Source organism: Anomalospiza imberbis, chromosome 3, assembly GCF_031753505.1.
Source record: "Anomalospiza imberbis isolate Cuckoo-Finch-1a 21T00152 chromosome 3, ASM3175350v1, whole genome shotgun sequence".
NCBI lineage: Eukaryota > Metazoa > Chordata > Aves > Passeriformes > Viduidae > Anomalospiza > Anomalospiza imberbis.
In genome coordinates this window covers 109325756-109333396 of record NC_089683.1, presented here as the reverse complement: position 1 = coordinate 109333396, position 7641 = coordinate 109325756, and the positions used below count along the sequence as shown (strand labels likewise).

The 7641-nt window shown below is 38.6% G+C and overlaps 2 long non-coding RNA genes across 4 annotated transcripts in view; one reads left to right on the top strand and one right to left on the bottom strand.

Moving 5' to 3' along the window:
• The first annotated feature begins 2359 nt into the window (after nt 1-2359).
• The window catches only part of LOC137471802 (uncharacterized), a 10739-nt gene continuing 5457 nt past the window's right edge, over nt 2360-7641 (top strand). Inside the window, exons 1-2 of one of the 3 annotated variants that reach the window (XR_010997858.1) lie at nt 2360-3394; nt 3746-3798. This is a non-coding gene — a long non-coding RNA (uncharacterized lncRNA). Of the gene's footprint in view, nt 3395-3745; nt 3799-7072 lie in introns of those variants that run through there. The other 2 variants (XR_010997856.1, XR_010997857.1) reach the window with 2 other exon arrangements.
• Nucleotides 4108-7641, bottom strand: part of LOC137471803 (uncharacterized) — an 8901-nt gene continuing 5367 nt past the window's right edge. The window contains exon 2 of the long non-coding RNA XR_010997859.1: nt 4108-4716. This is a non-coding gene — a long non-coding RNA (uncharacterized lncRNA). The remainder of the gene's footprint in view (nt 4717-7641) is intronic.

Sequence of the window (7641 nt, the reverse complement as noted above, 5' to 3'; positions counted from 1 at the left end):
TTATTTAACTTGCTTCATGTAGGGTTAAGTGTGTATGGCTATGTAAAGTGCAGTGCCTTATTGAAGTGAGACAATTTTGCCTCTGAAATGTTATATTCAAAGCACGGGGAGGAGAGCAGCCAGATTATAAAAAACAGTTACTATATGATGGCAAATTTCAAGCAGTCGAGAAGCAGAAGCTGCTACAGTTACAGAAGTAAATTTTACTACTGCAGGAAAAAAACCCCAAACAACCATACACAAAACCAAAATACTTCTGAGTTTCCTCTGTGCTTCTTCTTAGAAGCTGTTTTAGTATGGCTGTATTTATTGACGGGTGCAAGCACAGAACAGGGAGCATGGCTGGGTGCTTTACCTTGCTGGTTATCCTCCAAATTATTCTCATCCTTTCTCTTGGTTTGCCTTAATTTTCTATTTTTAAAAAATTTTCTTTTCTTTTACTTATTCTCAAGATGTGTATTACCACAATAAGATACCGTGGGATCTGGTGTTTGCTTGTGTCTTTTTGAGCTTGAAAGGAAATTTTATTATAAACATATAATTCAATACTGTACATATTATTCAAGAAAACTCTGATCATTCTTTTTCAAGTAAAAGGTAATAACACTTCTAAGTTAAAAAAAAAAGCTGGAAGTAGCAACAAATGATAGCCTGTAAATGATTTACAGATTTTTTTTTTTTACTCCAGCACTCTTCAAGTACAGTATGTTTGTGTTTTTTATGTTGTTTATTTTGCCTTTCTGAAAAGATTGCACTTGCTAACCTCACAGTTTTGGGTTGTTTATTCTTTATGTGGCTGACTCCTTAACAGCGCTGCCATTTGTGAGTATTTTGTGTCCTTCTGTCCTCCTAGGAAGTTGTAGGCAGGAATGCTCTATACCCTCTAGTAGTTTCCTGTGGGGAGAAGATGGCAAAGTAAAGGCTAATGATCTGAAAGTTAGCTGAAATTCAGAGACAAATACTAAACATAATATATCTGCCTACCTGTATACATATAAAAGAGATTTTTTTCCTGAAAAAGAAGTAAAAAAAAAATGCAATGAAAATTTATGACCTTAACATTCCTTCAGGGTCAAGCAATTTATCAAATTCTCTCACTTTCTGGTTTCAATTACACAGCTATTGTGGAAGGAACTTATTTTAGCAGGTTCATTTGCCTCAGTAGGGAATACAGGACTTTGGCCTAATGCTTCACCTTTAGTGCAGGCCATTTGAGCCTTAGAACAAATACCAATCATCACTCTTAGGGGGAAAAAAAAAAAGTAAAAAAAATCTGCATCGGTATGGCCTATTGGAATGGGGTTTCTGTCAAGGTAAACGGTTGTCGGCAATGACTGTGGGAGAGTGGCGATAAATCCCATTTTATTGCTGAAAAATTCCAGCTTCTCTCCATGCCTGACAGCTCCCCACATTCTCGTACCCATTTGGGCAATTTCTGTACTATGTCCATCTGGTTCTTATTACCTCTCAACCTGCCAGTGTCTGATCCAGAAAAAGTACAGGTCAAAAACAGGGGAAAGAAACCAAGGTGATGGACAAAACAGAAAGAGAGTGATTGAGAGACCAAGTTATGCTTCCTGTTCCTCCCTCCCCAGCCAAGAAAATATGGGTTTGAGTGGAATGAACAAATTTAAGGGAGGCTATTAACTTAATTATGAAGTTGCTGTCAATGTCCTTAAAATACAAATTAAATAAATATTAATCCATATACTCCAAATTTTGGTATTGCCACCAAATATTTGCCCAGGACTCTGATGACATCTGCCTAAGTAAAACCTTTCTGGAGGAAAGGGAAAAAGCCAAGACTTAAAATCCTTAAATCTTGGAGTCCTGGTGTGACCATTTCATCTGCAGCCTTTTTCACTGTGCCCTTGGCATTAAGAAGGATGAGACTTGTCTCCAAATGTTCATTCGGGGATTGCAAATTGTTTTAGGAGGGCATCAAAAGTATAATTTAATTGCAATTTCCAAAAAAAACCCAAAACAAACCCAACCCAAAGTAAAAGTCATGCTTCTTGACAGAAAAATGAAAAGAAAGTCTTTATTTCCTTGCAAGTTTTGTGCATACTGCTGAACTCAGACCGAAGTTAGAAAGTCCTCAAAACGCCCTACAATAGAGGGAAATTTGATAATTTAAAAAAAAGAAAAATTAAAAAAAAACTTAAAAATCAAAAAAATTAGCCCACAACAACTGTACTGTCAATAAGTAAAAAAAAAAAAAAAAAAAACCCAAAACCCATAGGAGCATATGCTGTCCTCCCAGCTAAAACTATTTTGTGTGGCATTTGTCAAGGACTCCCTAGTGCTATCAGGGGACATGTCCTGATCTCCTTCAAGGGAGCCCAACGAATTTAATTGCAATTTCTGCATTTATTCCACCTGGAACACCTCATTTCCCACCCAAAATGCTGCTCACTGTACCTTTTTTCCCCGCAGATCATCCCTCCTCAGGTCCTGTGGTCTCACGTTAGCTTTACACAACCTCTTCCCACATTCCCTGACGATGCAAGGGAGAATAAACCCGACTTTTTGGGGCTAAGAAATCCTAAAATTCTGACTGAATTCTAAGGAGCTAAAATTTCAGAGTGTGCCCTACCATCTACTCAGTGATCTCTGGGGAGGAGGGCTCATGAGCATCCCACACTGGGTGTCTCATACGCAGTAGGATTTGGCAGGTGCAATTGTCCGGTCTGGCACCAAAGGGCTGGAAATTGTGGGAGATATTAGGAATTATGTCCCCTCAGTTTGTACAAACCTTTTGGCTCCCAGAAGCTCAAGATGGGGCTCTAAGAGTGAAACAAGACACAGGGGTACAGTTTTCAGAGGAGCTGGAGGAAGAAGTTGCCATTGAACAAGGAGATAGGACAGAGAATGAGTAGGAAGGAAAAGGTGGGGAGAGTTCAAGATCTTGCTCCAGAATAGGTGACCTAAAAACACCATGTGCAAAATGTGACATGCACCTCACCACCTGTCCTTGCAACTTCTCCCTCTGATGCTGCTGCATCCTCTTAAAATAGGAATTTGGAGGAGATTGCTTTGGTGAGAAAAGTCTTCCTCTCTGTTACCTTTTGGTGTCAGTAATGGCCCTGAGAAATCTGACCGCCTGTGCTTAGGATTTGCTTGCATTTGTCATGGATTATAGAATTAGATTTTTTTTTAAAGTATTATTTTCTGTGTGTATTTTTCTTTGTTCAGTTGTGGGGGGCATGCCATGCAGAGTTAGATGCCAAGATATAAGAGGGTGGTTTGAGACATCTACAAAAACCTTGGCTTGAAGAGCCGCTCAGCCACACTTCTCGATTTGCCTTTGAAGCCATTGAATATGAAAGAAGCTGATATGAGAGAAAGCCCCAACTTTGAGAATAAAAATATGTCAGCATGAAAATGGTTAATGGTGAGTATTATAGCTTCAAAAGAGCCCATTGGCTACCCCTAAAGGATGCCCTGCAATTGCTAAACTCATCAGATGCAACTACCCTTCCTCAGCTAGCCCTTACATTTGTCTGGCTAACAGTAAAAAAATACTATAATAAATCGGTAACATATGTTGCCAGACAAGAATAAGTGATATAAATAAAGAGTCAAGAGACATAGCCCCTCAAGAATAATGTGTAAAGATTTAAACTTCCAATGTATTAGTTAAGCTAGGAACATTTTAGGAAGAACTTGAAAGTGGTGTACTGTTTGTTTATATCATTCCTTTTTTTTTTTTTTTTTTTATCTTCTCTTTTTTTCTTCTCTTCAGATTGCATTTTAAATCAAAATGTTCTCCATGACTGACTGCTTTGCAGCACTAGGGTAAGTCCCATTTTTCCAGAGCTTAAACAAAAACTCTGCCTAAGAAATCTATGCCAGAAAGGCATTTTGCTGGGTTTTGGTTTAGGAAATAAGCACAATGTTGTGGGGAAGACATCCTCTTTTTTTTTTTTTTTTTTTCCTTCTTCTTCTTCTTTTTTTTTTTTTTTTTTTTAATCCAAACATAGAAAATTGTGCATGTGCAAACATAGCTACTCTCAAGAAAGCCAATTCACTGTAAAGGTGACAACTCTCCAAACTAGTAATACATTAACAGCTGCAGCATTAAAAAAGAAAATATAAAACCAAATATGCTTTGAGACTTGGCTGGATGTTTTATTTATCTTTTACTTTTATTGAGACATCCTTTGAAAAATGGCATAAAATAAATAGTTTTACAAAGCAACAACATAATCAATCTCTAAATGAGAAGATAAATCAAGGATTTCATTAACTGCTGGTAGCCAGTTTAAATTGTAGTCTTGTCCATAATGTCTATCTATCTATGTATGTCCAAGTTATATTAAAAACCTTTAAATGGCTTTGTAATATCAGCTACATCTAGCTATTATAATAATTAATGATACTGTTTTATAAATCAATATATGTATTCTTGATAAATTCATATCCAGTTAATGGTGTAATTTAAATAAAAAATTAATGTAATAAAGGACATACTGAAATAGGCAGGAAATCTTTAAAGGTTAAGAGGCAAATTTGTCTAAATTCTTTTCTTTGTACCTATTTTTTGAGAAAGCCTCCATTGAAATGCAGCTGATAGCAGGCTGGCTCTCCAGATCGCGCTCTCGCCATTAGTTTTGTTTTAACAGCACCCGGTGAGTTTTTGCAGCCAGAGGAAAAGGGAAAGCCCCTTCAGCAGCAGGAATACTTTCCTCCCTGCTTTCTCATCCTGCTGCAAAACTGCAAACAAAAACAAAAACAAAGACAAAGACAAAAGCAAAAAGCAAAAAGAAAGAAAGTTAAAAAAAAAACAAAAAACAAAAAAACCCACCACTCCGGCATTTGGCCAGGAGCAAAAATGGTAAAAATGCTCTTTTTTCACCATTCCCCATCGATTCCATATTTGTATTATTACAAAAATATTTTGCTTGTTCTATACGGTGTCATTAAAAAGGTAAAATATGAACATTATGTTCTAGGCATGAAGTGCATTCAGAGGATCTGGAAACCCTGCAGACTGTTCAGTGTAATAAAAAGCTGTTCTTTATCTCTTGTTTTAAATACAGTTAATCCTGTTTATTCAGCAAACACATTTAAAAGCAACTTTGAGGGAAAAAAAAAACAAAACAAAAAAAGCTGGAAATTGCCTTTTTCTATCTGCAGTGGTGAGAAACCGTGGCTCTGTTCCTTTGCTTTAATTTATAATTAGTAACCACAAAATGTATCTCTACAATAACAGGGATTTTAATAAGCAATATAAATTGTTCTTCCCTTAACTTTTGATCTGAAATGTTTCAAACAAAAGCCTGTTGCCTATTTATACGCTGAATTGGTTTGAAGAATATCTTTCTGAAATGATGCAAAACATGACACTTTGTCATTTGGACTGACATGGGACAGAAATGTCATTTTAATCTATTGAGTGATTTTTTTTTTTGGTTTTCTTTTGGGGGGGGAGTTTTTTTTCTTAACACTGCTCTGCCTTATTTAGAGCAGCAGTGATCTGCGCAGTTTCTTTTGACACTGATGGGTATTTCAAACCCCTTTTGCTGAGGGGAGGGAGAAAAAGGAATTTGCTGCCAGCCACAGCAGCGATGTAGCTCCATAAGCCATCGGTTATTTGCTAAAAGTTTACATTTCAAATGAGCTTGAAATGTAAAGGTGGGCTTTTTGATGCTGGGACTGTGTTTAGGAATGGAGAGAGAAAATAGAGGGAAGATGATTATGCTTGTATGTTAAAGACTATGAGGATATTGGTAATACAGCCATTTAAAATGTATTTTGTTTTTTGATGCAGCTAGGAGCAGGAGATTCACAACCATATCTGGGATGCTTAATTTAAGCTTTATATGAAAAAAAAAAATCAAACATCAGCTTACAGTAACATGCCGAAATACATTACACATTTTAAATATCTTCAGTTGGAAATGTGTGTTATATTTTTTACCCTCCCCTTCTGGGATCACTAACATGCCTCTCCCTAGACAAAGCAAGGGCAAGTTCCATCTTTAAAAATTATCTGCCTTACAGATCAAATTCTCAGGCATGTTCCCTGCTTTTTATTACCACGGATAACCTCTTAACGCTATCACAATTTTATACTTGTTAAGTGGACATCTTCCCTATATTTAACTGCAAAAAAAAGCGGCTTCATTTTGGGCGGTGGGAGGAAGGAGAAATGCTTTGGGATGATTAGAAACATAAGTTTCTATCTTCTGTCACACCAGCCTATCAATTATTCAAAACCCTACTAAATTTAGATGTCTGTTCCTAAAACGTTGTTTGCACTCGTTCCCCGGGAAGATGGAGGCAGCTGATAATTTGGCTAAATTATGCGTTTGAGCCCAATGGTTACAAATGAAAGAGTTGAATTCGGCAGATTTATTTGCCGCTGATGAAAATCCTTAGTAGCAGGAATTTAGACCTCCTCCTTCAGGGAGAAAAGCGAGGGGTGAGGTGGTGCCCACAGGTATTTGTGTGGACCAAACCTCATTGTTACAGAGAAAAACGCGATGCGTAAGTGACTCGGTGGGAGGTTTTACTGATCAATTAGGGACTGGTACCTGGGGGTGAAGGGCCTAAAGCAGCCCCTGGGGTGCTTTGTGCCCCAGGTAGTCATTACCTGAGTGTAAAGACCAATAAAGGGTCAATGATTGCTCTTACAGGATGAGATGTGAAGGATGCGGGGTGGACGACTCCGGATCAGGCAGGGTGTAATGCGCTCATCCCAAAGCTGCACTTCGAGCATCCCTGCTGCAGCCTGGCTGCTGTGGTGGTGTAAAATATCTCCCTTTTCCAGCAGTGCCGGGGTGTGATTGGCAGCAATTCTGCACCGAGCGTGGGCGTCCTCCCGTGCGCACCAGTCACAGGACGTGAAGGGGGAGTTTTTGTAATTTATTTTATTTTTTTTTATAAATAGATAGGCTCTGACAAATAACACCGCCTCTTCACAAAGCTCCTTCGCAGCAGCTAACAGACCTCTGCTGGGTTTATCAGTGACAGAACCTCCTTTCCTAAAGGAAATATTTTTGGTGAAGATAATTCGGCTGATTTTGCTCAGGGGGGCAAAAAGCTGCAGTTGCTGTAGCAGGAGCAGAGCTGTTTCTAGCAGCCCTGGCCATGGGGCAACACTGATTGCTGAACCGGGCGTATTCCACAGGGCCAGGCACGAGAGCAAGAGGAGAGCTGAAAGAAATGCTGCTGACTGTGAAAAATAACAGAATAAATAATCAAATAAAATCAAATCCAAGCAACAGAAACACCACCCGTTCTTTTGCAATGACAGTTGGTTATTGCCAAAACACAGGCAGCCTTAGGCTAAAAAAAAACCAAAGCAAACCCCCCAAAAATCCACAAAGAATTTAATTTATATTTAGAAACCAAAACGTTTCAGGCAAACAGCACACAAATTGCACAAGCCCTTGTGTCGTTCCCTGCTGCCCTGTGCTGACTCTTAAGTTACACTGCTGAGGAACGTATCCCCATTTTTACAACTCTGGCATAAAGGCAGGCGAGTGGCAACGGGGAGGGAAAAAATCCAACCCCCAAAAAAACCCAAAACAAAGGACGTGTGAGGGCTTTCATTTATTTTGATAATCCTCCTCCTGCTCCACAGCGTTTTGCTGTCTTTGTCAAAGTGAATGACAACAATTTGGCCAACTCTCT